We start from the raw sequence: 13,739 nt of genomic DNA, 5'->3' as shown, positions 1-13,739 counted from the left end.
TTCACACATTTTGATAAATAAAGTAATTTTCACACAGTTACTTGAAAGCTATCATGTTATGACTTGATATGCTGGGATATTTGAAAAATGATACTTTTGAACGTTAGCATCACACATATCCAGCTTCATATCTATTTTTTTCATAGACGGTTCAGTCGTTCGGTAGCTAAGAGTACAGAGATGGAGCTCTGGGTCAAATCCCATGTGACTAAGTTTCGACAAAACAGTACAAATCTGCGGAAAAAGGAAGTTGAAATGATACTGTCGCATCAACAAACGTGTTTTCATTTAATTTTTCCACTTGTTAACAGGTGGGTTTAGGGTTGGGTTTGGTGTAGGACATATTTCCAACATGATAATTAACTTTCAGCGACAGTCCAAGGATATTTCAATTCTGAACCGTCGCAATAAATACCTATATCAGCGTAATAAAAAAAAAAAAAAAAAAACGTGCCAGGGTTCACATATTGAACCTGTGCTTTAGCGTCACTCAGTGGACATTTCTCTTTGAAACTGTGGCAAAATGTTGACCATGTTGAGTCCACATGTTATTTAGAGGTGTAAGTGTTGGAAAGTGGTTTTAATTTAGAATATATTCATATATTGTTATTAGGGGCAGCAATTTGCCCTGTGGTAGATACCTAGTTGGTAGAAGCAACAAAAACGATCAACCTTGCTGTCATAACGTATTTTTGTTTGGATGATCTGTGTTTAAATTCGGAGCAAAAAAGCTTGTGATTTTTCCTGACCCCTTCCACATACGCTTCTTTCCATTAATTATTATTTTTTGCCCCCACTTTGAGTTTCTGTTAATGAAAAGGCACAGAGTGAAAACAGCCTTCGCTTAATGCGTCCCTATTAACTGTCAGTTATCACTGAAATAGGCGTCTTGCGAAATCACACCTGTCTCTGTAAAATCCCTAGGCTCCATAAACAACAAGAAAAGTCTCAGGATGACACGGAAGCAGCTTGCACCGAACCGTGGGTGGCGAATCGTACATTTCGCCTGATGTAAATTCACAGTGCTTTTATAATACATCATCTTCGTGTGCTGCATCTCAACAAATCAGCCAATCGCAGGCTTCAACCAATATGTAATAAATATCTAAAAGCGATGATATTTACACCCATTTTAAGGTTACAATATGTAAAGGTTTTCAAAGTGTAAAACAAAATACAATTTTAAAAAGAGCCCGGTTTGCTGTACCAGTGTTATTTTAGTAACGCTACATATGATAATGGTTTTTGATAACATTTTGAAATAGATTTAGTTTTTTGCTTTAATGTTAATTTCAATGTGAGATTAATCAATTTTGCTAGATTTTTTGATTTTTATTAGTTTTTGTTTCTTTTAAGCAGTTATGTAGGTGATATAGGTTTCAATACAGTTCAGTTATTTAAGTAAAACTAAATGAAAATAAGAAATGCATATATTTTACAAATGTTTTTTTTTAAATGCTTTTAGTTTCAGTTAACTATTACAACCTTATAGTGATTAAACTAGCCTTAAGCAACCCTTTACATAAATCACGAGAAACCATAAAGAGACTTTAATTTTCCTCCAAATTTATCTCAGCTGCTCGCTTCAAGCCCTCGGAAGTTCACATTTCAGACATGTCTGAAAGATACTGTTCTCAGCTCAGCGATTTGATACGCACACTAACCCATATCGCAATTTCGGGTTCGACTTTGATTAAACACGCAGCCCTGATGTATCTGAATGCAATATGCTGTAATTGACCAATCAGAATCAAGTGTTCCGAAGAGAAACAAAATAATTATTTTAATTAGTCCACTGGAATTCCACTAAAGCTAGATGATCAGTCCAATAATGGCTTTGTCCTTGGGCTGTGTATGGGAACAGCAAGTAGTTACCCAAAAAGCCCTCTTTTTGCCCTCTGCTGTGATTAAGCTTCACCTTATTCAAATGGGATTCAGCAATAAAATAACGAGCAACCCGATAGATCTGCCCTCCGAATAAATGAAGCGAATCACATCGAAGGGGAGGCTGTCATGAGACGTCTCAAGCACTCGCACGCACCCTACCAGTCAAAACGGTTTATTCATTTTAAATCGAAAAGCAAAGGAAAAGCGACACCTTTAGGGCGTTTTAACATTTCTGATGCACCTTTTGCTGCCTGTGAATGTGAATGTGATCTTCACAGGTTGTGTTAATGGTACGTTTGTCACCGTGGGAGTGTAAACACACCCTGATGCTAATGATGCTAATGAGTCTGAACCTTGGGTGTTATGACAGCCTTCTCGGTTCATGCTCGCGCTTTTGTTCCTTCAAAACAAACAGCAGAGCCTAGAACTCCAGTTGCTGTAACAGTCAGTTTATTCTATGAGCTTTAGCCAAGGAACAGATAGCTGACAGGCGGTCGATTTTGTTGTGGAAGGTTTGGCTGCAATGGGCATTCAAAAGGCCAGTGCTGTCTTGTACACACTGTCTTATATGACAGCGAGGTAACCTAGCATCCAGTGAACCAAAAACACCTCTCAGCAATGTGACAAAGCTCCAAATATTTTACCAAACTTTAAAGGAACGTTCTATGAAACTGACTTGCAGCTGTACTCAAGTGCAGTTGAAATTGTTTTAGTGTTATTTACGAAATAAATTCGGCTCATGTAGCAAGAAAAAGCCTTTTTTGGATGGATATCAATAGAGAATAGGCTTTAATGCGCTGCCTAAACTGCTTTTGTGAGAAAACAAGCTTATCATTTAATGATTTGACAGTCCTTTGGCTAATCTTCAACTTGTTTGCCATTAAACATTTGTTTTGGATTTACCTATTTTTAGGGTTTACACTGAAAAAATAGGTTTTACAAGTGAAGGTCACAAACAATTTTGCACTTCTCATTTATTTCTATTGTTTATACACTGTAAAATAATTTTGTAAAAATACAGATAAACTGTAAACACATTGTAACACAATTTGAACGAAGATCAAGTTCAACATATGCACCAAGTTCAACAGACTGCTATTAAAATCAGTTTTGTACATTTATACTTTTAAAAACTGTACAACAGCATTTTACTGTAAAATTACATAGAATTGTATGGTTAGATGTTTTACAGTTTTTCCTGTATATAGTACGGGAACTTACTGTTAACCTATTAACAGTTTTTTCCATAGAATGGAATCCCACTTATGTGTCGAATGGATGCTTACTTTTCAATCTCTTTTGACTCTTTGGTCACACTGCATCCCATTGCAATTTGTTTTTAAATCTGATCGGTCGGGACTGATTGCCCACACTGTCATTTTGGAAGTGATGAATCAAGTCCATTTGTTCAGACATTGCAGTCAACATCTAGTATATCTACATAGGTTGCCATAGTAATGGCAAAAGCCAAGAACAATGCCAAGAGACTGATGTACAGTAGCCGTCAGTTTGGAAAAGGAGAAAGGAAAACTGTTCATGACATTTTGTCTTGGAACGTTTGAAATACATCAGACAATACATTCTGTTGTTAAATTAAGGTATTTAAGCAGCTTTTATAAAAATTACTTGTAAAAATGTTGCAGGTGTTCATCTTGAGAACCATCTTGTCAAGTTCTTCCACACTGACTCAGTCAATCATTTCTTTTTAAATCTTGCTTTCTAGCATTGTCATGTTAGAATAGAAAAAGTGTCCTGTTAGAAGCACACAATTCCCTAGAGTATCGTTATATGCATAAATATTATGGTTTGCACTCATGGAAATTACTAAAGTAGTCACGTCTGTTGATCAGAGGGGGTGACTCAATACTGATGGCAATATAGTGTACATTGGAATAAATGGAAGTATAGAAAAACGCAGACTCGTTCTCAGCATTGCGCTTCACACAGATATGAATTCACCAACCCGCAGCATCAACATCAGTATCAGCATCTATTTCAATATGTATCAGGCATAAAATGTAATTAAATTGAGCCGATTGTCCTGGCATTTTGGGTAACACAACAAATAATCTATTCCGGAAGTTTTGGTGATGCCACGAAATTATCCACACAGAAATAGAAAACCTATTTTTATAATTTTTCTGTCTATCACAGCTATTTAGTACCATATCTGTGTAATTCTCTTGCTGACGCTAACTCTCCTGGGTTTTCTGCAACCATGATGCGTGTGCATCTCGGAAGTGGTCTATACATACACTTTCCAGCTAAAATGAACCATTTAAGCAGTGAAACATTTGTAAATTTTGTACATACTCTACGTTTTGCTGGGGTTTTTAAAGATTAAATATCTGGTAAGTGGCGCTGAAACATGTAGCCAAATTTTCCCTCCATTGGGACAGAGACATCTTGCAGTGTTTTTATTATGTTTCTTCAGGCATGTATTGTGGTGGTTCAGAATTCAAATGTCCGGGGAGTGTCGCTAATAGGCTAATGCTCTTTTGTATTGGAAAATAACAAACCCCCTACAAAATGCATTCTAAGGATTTTTTTTATGATGGATGAAAGTTTTGGACGCGTGAAGGACACAACTGGAGGTTGTATTTTTTCTTGAACGTGGGAAAATTTCAGTTTGCAATGACCTCAAGGCTTATTTCATCAAAACTTTGACCCTGTAAATCATACTTTGTGTTAAAAAGACTAAAAAGAACTTGCAGAATTTCTGTCTCTCCCAGCATTACCAAAATATTTTGTGAAGTAAGAATAGAAGCACATTGTAATATAATTGAAGTATAATTGCCAGTGTAATTGAAGAAAGTGCAGAAGTGTAATGCTAAGCTAACAGTTAGATGGGAATCTGCTCTCATATTAACACCAGACACTGTAATCAGCAGTATTCTGTTTTAAAATTAGATCCCACAATAAGCTTGTCAAGACATTCTGTTCTTTTTTTTCTCCAACACACATTGTAATTGTTAACAACCTAGTGATTAGCATCTCTCCTGTGCGCTAATGTGTTTCCCAAATGGAAATTATGGGCTTCCTAATGTGGCCATCTCAGGTTGTGTCCTCTTCCATCTGTGGTGACAATGATGCAGAAATGAAAAAAAAAAAAAACGAAACAGTGACATCATCACCATCATCATGGTCATACAAGAAAGAGGATTCCTTTTTTAACAGGATCGATTTTTCCCCTCGACTGGATGTGAGGCATGGTTTTGACATTTACAGTGAGAGCAGAATAGATGATAGAGATGAAATAAGAGGAATACAGATTAGTATTCCAGAGCGAGCAGGGGCCAGTGGCAGTCGAGAATCCTGAATCCGGCATCCGGCTCCATGTTTTGCCGTGTGCCAGTGGAGTCCGTGGAAGATGCCGAGATCGCTGCAGAGGAGCTCTAAACGCACAGCTTAACACCAGCGCTGGGGAGATCGGCTCTCCTCTCCTCTCCACTCCTCTGCTCTTGGGGAGGCGACGGGAAAGAGAGACAGTAGAGAGAGAGAGAGAGAGAGAGAGAGAGAGAGAGAGAGGGGAACAACCAGAAAAACGGGAAAAGATAGAGTAGCTAGGTTTTTTTTTGTTTTTTCCAGGCTGCTCGGACTATCTGCCCGTGTGTGTGAATTTTCCTGACTCTCTCTCTCTCATAACTGTCTTCTGGTTTTCCGGGATGGTTTGAAGAAGACTTGTATGTGATGCTTCCTGCACAGAGGTAAGTCCAATCAAAACAAGTCGGTATCCCTGAAGAACCAGTTGCTCTGAGAAATGAATGAAGATAGGTTGAGGAGTTGGTGGTGTGCTTGGGACTTAATCCAGAACGTCGTTTTTCAGTTTGCCGTGTGAACCGCTGTTTCTCGTGTGTGGATTTAGGTACAGGTGTCCGTGACATGATCTTCTAATTCGATGGAGACATTAACATCTGCTCAAGTGTGGCGGGCACAGGTTGTACCTCTGTTTTTAAAGAGGCCAGGAGAGGCCAGGAGCGTTGCCTAGCAATATTGCAACCTTCTCCATGTGGAGATATGTGATTTTATGCTCTGCTGCCTGACGGCGGGGCATCCTTCACGCGAGGACATGCCAGCAGCCACACGGAGCACATTGAGTACCCGTGCGTTTGCGTGTGGCACGGTGGGAGGCGGACTTGAGGTAGTCTACGGTCCTCTGTCCAGGACGGCTGGTACGTGAAGCGGTGTGGAACCCTGTCGCTGGGGTTCGCTGATGAACATTCATGGTTTCTCGCTCCGTCGTTCTTCTTCGGTTGCCCTGTTACACATTGAGTCAAACGTCTGCTGCGTCTGCAGCTCACTCGAAACTCTCCACACTGCAGGGGCCGAGCATCTTGACAGCCATCAGCACCTCTCACACACTTGCGTGTGCGTGTGTGTGTTAGACCGTGTGTGATAGTGTGAATGAGATTATGTGTCCAAGTGAGCAAGGCTGGGTAAATATTGCCGCTCTACCTCTGTCATTGCGTAACTCGCACGAGAGGCGTTTGTAGATCGAAGTCTGTGTGTGTGTGTTGTGCTCGACCCGTGCTTTTTTAACAGATAGTGCTCAGAATCTGAAGCACACACTCGATCACGACTCAGACCAGCCGGAAACACAATGTTCTCACCTGCATGGATCCTAATGTGTGAAGCTGGAAATGAAAAGTAAATCAAAATAAAAAAAGTCATACAATATATACAAAAATGTGTGCATAGGGGAACTGTACAGAAATTAAGTAGGCTGCCAAGGGTGAAAAGTAATGTTACCCTGGTAATAATAATAAAAAATATATTTTCTCTCTTTTGGGTATGTACTATATAATACCATGTTAATGTTGGACTTTCGCTGTGATAGTGCAATGTACTTACATTTATTTATTTTTTTAACATATACCATGATACAGTCAGTTACATTTACCACAGTAACACCATGTTTTGGACATGTAAATTCTTCATCAGTGACTGATCCTCATGCTGTTCAAAGTCTGTGCAGTCCAAATAGATCTAGACCTTACTGGCAATCATTTTTACATTGGACAAATATGCTAGTGACATGTTTTTCAAAATATCTTCAACCACTGAAGTAAACATTTGAATATACAATTGCTTTAGTTCTTCCGTTGTGAGCCGTTTTGGATAAAAGTGCTTGCTACATGCAAAATTATAAACATTTCAGTTCATACCCTGGGAATAAAACCCATGACCTTGGTGTTAGTGTTACAATAAATGGAAAATGCTGAATTTCGCTTTTGGCTGATTTTTTTTCATCTTTCTTTTTTAAATTTACAATTCGGTGTTGAGATGTGAAATCTCTCCACAGAGACTGTAACAGCTGTTATTACTTTCGTATCGACTCAAGAAACATCTCAGCTTTTAAGAAACAACTGCTTATATCAAAGAGTAGTGGGACAAAATGATTCACAGCCTTCATCACTCTTTGATTATTACATAATGTGTGTGAATTTGCATCAGTTAGTGAGTTTGGTTTTTGTAATTGATATGCTTTTAAAATTGATTGATTGATTGAATAACTTATTAATTTGATTGATTGATTCAACTTTACAAATAATTGTGACAAATTAAAGTGTCCTAAATGGTGTGACTGGAATGGAAAAAAGACCTCTTTAACCTCATACATTTAAGAATGAAGGTATATATTTTTATATATCGTTTATATAACGTTTTTCTACATTGCTATGTTACACCATAGGATATATATGTATTTTTAGTTTTATTTTTCAATATCTATAATATTATAAATTAAATCATGTTAAATGGTTAATGTTTATAAACTACTTTTGGTTAGAGGATTGTCAAATAACCTGTTTTGTTTTAATGGTAATTCATCTGTAGTTTAAGTGTTTTTTCTTATGAGTATGTAACTCAAACTGTAGACTTATAATGCTAGAAACGAGAAAAGAGTACAATGACATAGTATTCTTGGATATAGGTTGGTGTACTTTGCAAATACCATATATTAATAAAGCCATCAGATACTATCATTTAAAATATTACCTTCTGATTACCTCACTGTACCATGGTACTTCCTCTTGACTCTTTTCTACTGTACAAGAGGCCGCTCGATTCTCCTTTCTAGGAAACTTCATAAGAGCATCCAAGCCATATACATGACACGGTTTTGCTTGAGAACACGGGTCGTACATCAGTGCTAGCCAATCATATTGTGGTATTAGTATTCAGTGCACACAAGAGGGGGTTTCCTGGATGCTGTATACATTAGTGCTGTGGTGCAGTGCAGTGTTTCCCACCGTTTCAGCTGTTGGGTGTCAAGGCAGCGTTTGGCTTTGACTTCTGATCGGGGATACCAGTCAAACAAACACACACACACACACACACGCTGAAACATGCGCTGATACTGTCTGTAACAGAACCTGAGCCTGATTTCATGCATTATTCGTTCTAAAGTGCGTTGCAGCTCTTCCCTGTTTCTCTGCTTTATTTCTGTCTCCGTTGTTCTCGCTCTGTGTTTTACATCTCTTTCATTCTTCCTCTCTCTTTCTCATCCTCCTCTATCGGTCCACAGAAGAGAGTGGGACGGGCCGCTCTCCCGCTTGTTTCCATGGAAACCGTGCGCGCGCGTGCGAGGGTGCATATGCGCATGTGTTTCCCTTTTCGTTCAGCACATTCCTCAGAATGGTGTTGGTGTTTCTGGGATTCAGGAACGATCATGGACTATGAATGTGTGTGTGGAGGTTTTTACAGTGTGTACAGTCACTTCAGCAGCCTGTTTGCCATTTGATGGAATTGTGATTAACTGCCAATAATTAAGCCTATGAGTGTGTGTGTGTGTGTGTGTGTGTGTGTGTGTGTGTGTGTGTGTGTGTGATTTTGTGTGTAGGTGGGTGGGTGGCAGCTAACAGGAGTGGGTGGCGACCAGCTCCGCTCCACTCCAATCCTCTGTAATACTGTGAATCTCCACCGTAATGAAGCAGATGATGCAGGCTGTTCACTCCTCTTTGTGAATTTATATTTAGATTCACAAAAGCCTGATGACACATCGGGCCATAGATCGTGACATCTGCCCTTACCCCGGCTCTTCTTAATGACTCAGCAGATAATTACCAAGAAGGGTCAGTGTAGCTGCTTCGATTGTGTCAGATTGAGCTGAAAAGAAGTACGAAGATTCTTCAGCCGCCAGCAGGCATTGTAAAGTTAGCGGTATTACACATCTTTTTGAAATATTTTATTCTTATAAATGAATTACAGCATTCATAAAATGGACTATTGATCAGTATCAAAGAAGAAAGAAAGTGAACATTTGGATATTGGTATAAGTCGGTGAGAAATTGCTTTTGTTCCTCTGTGAGTCGCTCCAGATAAATACAAATACAGTCTGTCTATTCCTTGGGAATCGAACCCATGGACTTAACATTAAAATGCTATCATGCTATCCAAATGATCGTAAATATGTGCTTTCTAGTCAGAAATTAGACATGAACGACCTCAGAGAGGCCTTATGTGGCCAATTTCTGATTGGAAACTCGTATTTACAATAATTCCTGTCAATGACAAATTGTAGAAGTGAGAAATCTTCCTAAAAATGTTTTTAGATAATAAGCGGGAAGCTGTACATATGGACTTGCCCATTAATTATTGTATTAAAAAAGGAAGGAAATGAAATAAATATTTAGATATTGGTGTAGTCGCATTTGTGACTGTTGTGGTCAAAAGCATTTTTTTATTCCATGGGAGTAGAACCCATGACCTTAGCGTTGCTAGGGTCACAGTCTACCACTTGAGCTACAATAATACACAATTTCAATCTACAGTAGCTTTATTCTACAAGGTCTTACAGAAATCTGATCACAAATCAAATTCAAGACAGGAGAGTTGTTTTGGTATAAATTGAAAGCTTTATGAATGCACTATTGATTATTGTATTATTTAAAAGAAAGAAATGCTTCAGTTGTACATTTAGATAATGGTGTAGTTACTTTTTCCTGTGTTGAATTGTTTCTGTTCCTTTAGTTGCTTTGCATAAAAGAATTTGCTAAATGCATAAATAGTCGGTTCATTCCATGGGAACAGAACTTATGACTTTCTACTATTTGAGGTAAAATAATACAAAACATTCTAGCGTCATGCTTCAAGGTTAAATGCATTATTGCATTAATGTTGATTATCGTAATAAAAAAGAATGAAATGAAATAAATATTTAGATAAATATTCCCATTTGTGACTGTTGTGATGCACTATGGGCAAAAGCATTTGCTAAAAGGATATAGTCAGTTCATTTCTGGGGAATTGAACCCACGACCTTAGCATTACTGGTGTCACGCTGTACTATTTCTACAATAATCCTGTAATAAAAAACTGTAAAGCTGTATAATTAACAGTTTTTTAATGTATCAAACAATAAATCATGTAAACATTTATATATTTTTTTACATTGTAACAAACTGTTAACAAATTGCTTTTGTTCCTCTATTGTATATAAATATAAATGTAGTCATTTCATTCCCTGGGAAACCTTAGCGTTGCTAGTCACAGTCTACTCGGATCGACGCTAAGAAATCTTTCTACTGGGCCAGAGGTTTAAATTTTTGCCAACATTTTCATTCAGAAAATCAAATACATTTTACAAGTCTTTATTTCAATTTCGATGCCACAGCAAAAATCATTGGCCAGAAATAAGCACTTTCGTTGCCAGGTTTTTTGGACAATAATAGCTACATGTTGAGTTATTTTCAGAGACAGTAAATCTTCACTGCTATACAAATTTCACACTGACTACTCTAAATAGTCATATCTAGAGCCTACTCTACATTTCTTTAGTATTGTCCCTTGAGGAGACAATGTGCAGACTGAAAAATCACATATTAGGTTAAATAACATTTGCATATTCTTCACTCTTAGTTGCAATATAAGATTCAATATTTAGGTTTTCTCCCTATATTTTGTGCAACTTGTGATCTTGATCTGATGCTACAGTATTTGTTTCCTCTTTGCGTCCATCTTCAGCATTTCTGGCCTCTGTTAACGGCCGTTTACAGAACAATTGTAATAGTAACGTAATATTTCCGCATACTTTTGTATTTGCAGCGAGCGAGCGCTTTTGAATGTTTTTTTTTTTTTTTTTTTAATTTAAATGAACAAAGCTTTAGTTAACATGTGCAAATTATAAAATTTCGTGACAGCGCTGCAGTTGCCCGATCGGGCGAATGACAAATCTGCTACAGTTATACAAAATCTCAACATACAGTAGCTTCATGCTATAAGGATGACAGGAAACTGATCACGAATTCAAGACAGGAGAGAATAATAAGGGGAAAGCTGTATAAACAGACTATTGATTATCGTATTTAGAAAGAATGAAATGTTCAAAGTGTACATTTAATTATTGGTAAAGGTCATTTTTCTGTGTCGAATTGTTTTTGTTCCTCTATTGTAAGCTGCTTTGCATAGAAGCATTTGCTAAATGCAGTAGTCGGTTCATTCCATGGGAACTGAACCTATGACCTTAGTGTTACTAGTGTCACGTTCTGCTGTTCGAGCTACAATAACGCAATCCAAAGTTTCATGTAAATTACAAGGTCTAAACCACAAAACCGATAAAAAATTCAAGACAAAAGAGCTCTCCGTAGAGATGTTTTTGTTCAGTAAGTGGAAAGCTGTATAATGGGCAATCGATTATTGTACATTTTCCTTTGGTCGCTTTAAAAATAGCATTTGCTAAATGTATACGCATAAAACCAGGCAAATGATGTATTAAAGGAAACGCTATGTAGAAATATCAGAATATAGATAGGAATATAATGGTAAAATATGCTGTATATAAATGTGACTGAAGTGGTCCTTGAAATCCGCAAGTGCTTTAAATAAACACCTTGATTATTTTGGATGTTTGCTTTCCTCTGGTCGGAAGCAACAAATTATAAATAGACCAAAATTTAACAGTCCATGAAAAAAATAAAAACAAAAAAAACCCTCTTTTTGCCCGTAGTGCTTACTTATTCTAATATTTGTGTTTATTTATTTATTTTTTCATGTTTTTAAGGAATATTTTTGGCTTTATATGAAAATTATATGAAATAAACACCCTGTAGTGATATTCATATTTTTTAAAGATTAACCAAACTCTAAAGATACATTTAATTTGGGGATGTAGCGACATGTAAGCATTTATGATTGATTAAATATGGTTAACACGAAAAACTAAAATAACCTGGCTGTCTCTCAGCAGATGTGTATTAATAAAGGTACATATTTGGTAGCCTTTTATTGTGTTGCTTCACTTGAAAGGAAAGTGTTTAGATGAGATTGAGTGCATCTGACAGCTGTGTGCAGGGCAGCACTTCATGCCCATCATCAGTGACTGTGTCCACCGTTTAGAGAAGGATAATACTTCATGCAATGAACTTTAATACTGGTTAACAGCTTTTAACGGGAGGTTTCAGAATAAAATAACCTCAGATTTGAGGTTAGTTACTGCAGCTGCTGTTTTCAGCAGACATGAATAGAGATTACATAATCGCAGATTTTGCTTACAACTGAGTTAATTGCTGATTTTTAGGGGGGCTGAGATCAAAGTCGAGGCAGAAGCCACTCTAAATAGGGTTTAGCAAAGTCTTTGACTGCCTGACAGCACATCATCCCTTACTTATTCAGAAAATGTCCTATAATACTCCCTTTAAAATAGAAGTTCAATTGTTAGCTCACAAATATCCAGCTTCAGAGCTGCACGGATGTAGTAATAACATATTTGTAACAATGTTATTACATTGTAACAAAACTAAAAAGTGCAGTTTGAACGGATATAAGAGTCAGAATTTAATGTATAAACACTTCCTTGGTTGGACTTGTTGATTTCAGATTGAAACGTTGTCAGATTTTATAAAGATATAGTGGTTCACTCAAAAATGCCAATTATGTCTTCATTTACTCACCCTCATCATTCCTATAAGACTAGCTTTTCTTTTGTGGAACAGAAAGAAGTTATTTAGCAAAATGTCCAAGCTGCTATTTTTTCAGTAAAAACTGGCTAAAAATAATAGGGCTTAACAGGATGGTTGAATGGTGTTTTTTTTCTAATTTTGGAGTTTTAAAAGCCACCGTTTCCATTCAGTTCCACCGTATGGAAAGAAAAGCTCACTTAGGAGAAAAGTCATATAGGCTTGGAGTTAAGTAATGTTGCACAAATGATGACAGATTTTTTTCTTCCTCCATTTTTGGACCTTTTGAATCGCTTCAAATTTTTATTGGTGGAGTTGAACGACAGTTTCATGTGGGTTAAAACAGGCCTGTGCTTGTCTGTCCTTTGGCTACAGACTGAAGAGTCCCCTCCATTTCCTGCTCTTTTGCCAAGTGCCCTGCCAGTTTTCAATAGGCTGCGTGTCACGTTCATGCGGGAAGACAAGATTCGGCCAGGAAGCGACCATACGAGAGAGGACCGTTAGCTGAACAGGACTGTGAGCAGTCAAATGTCAAGCAGGCAGCAGATGGTAGAGCTTGTTTACTCTTTCTTGAGACATTTTCAGCGTTCATCTTAATTATTGATTTCATTGAATCTTTGGAGTCTTTAAGCATGTTGTCAAAAAGATCAGTCTAATATTTATGCAGAAATATATTTTCCAGAAATGTCCTTTTTTCCCTGAAAAATGTGGTTGAAAAAAGTTTAACTGTTCCCTCATCTATCCAAAAAATAGGTCATTAATTTATAGTTTATTTATCTAGTATATATATATATAGTTAATGCTAATTCATTTTATCACATTTAAATAAAAACGTCCTGACATTACTCATACAGTATAAATTTTCTCTGCAGTTTATTGCAAAATATTGGATCTTTTTACCGACTTATGTTTAGTTTTTCTTATACACCTCAGTTCTTGAGTCAGCATTGCCAAAAA

The 13,739-nt window shown here is 37.2% G+C and overlaps 1 protein-coding gene across 3 annotated transcripts in view; it reads left to right on the top strand.

Annotated features, from left to right (window-relative positions):
* The first annotated feature begins 3,227 nt into the window (after positions 1 to 3,227).
* Positions 3,228 to 13,739, top strand: part of LOC122324731 (disks large-associated protein 2-like) — a 96,512-nt gene continuing 86,000 nt past the window's right edge. For 2 of the 3 annotated variants that reach the window (XM_043219357.1, XM_043219360.1), the window contains exon 1: positions 3,228 to 5,594. The gene's annotated coding sequence lies outside the window, so the exon portion shown is untranslated. The remainder of the gene's footprint in view (positions 5,595 to 13,739) is intronic. The other variant, XM_043219359.1, reaches the window with a different exon arrangement.

Source organism: Puntigrus tetrazona, chromosome 20 (assembly GCF_018831695.1).
Source record: "Puntigrus tetrazona isolate hp1 chromosome 20, ASM1883169v1, whole genome shotgun sequence".
In the NCBI taxonomy this organism is placed as follows: Eukaryota; Metazoa; Chordata; class Actinopteri; order Cypriniformes; family Cyprinidae; genus Puntigrus; species Puntigrus tetrazona.
This window is presented reverse-complemented; position numbering and strand designations above follow the sequence as displayed.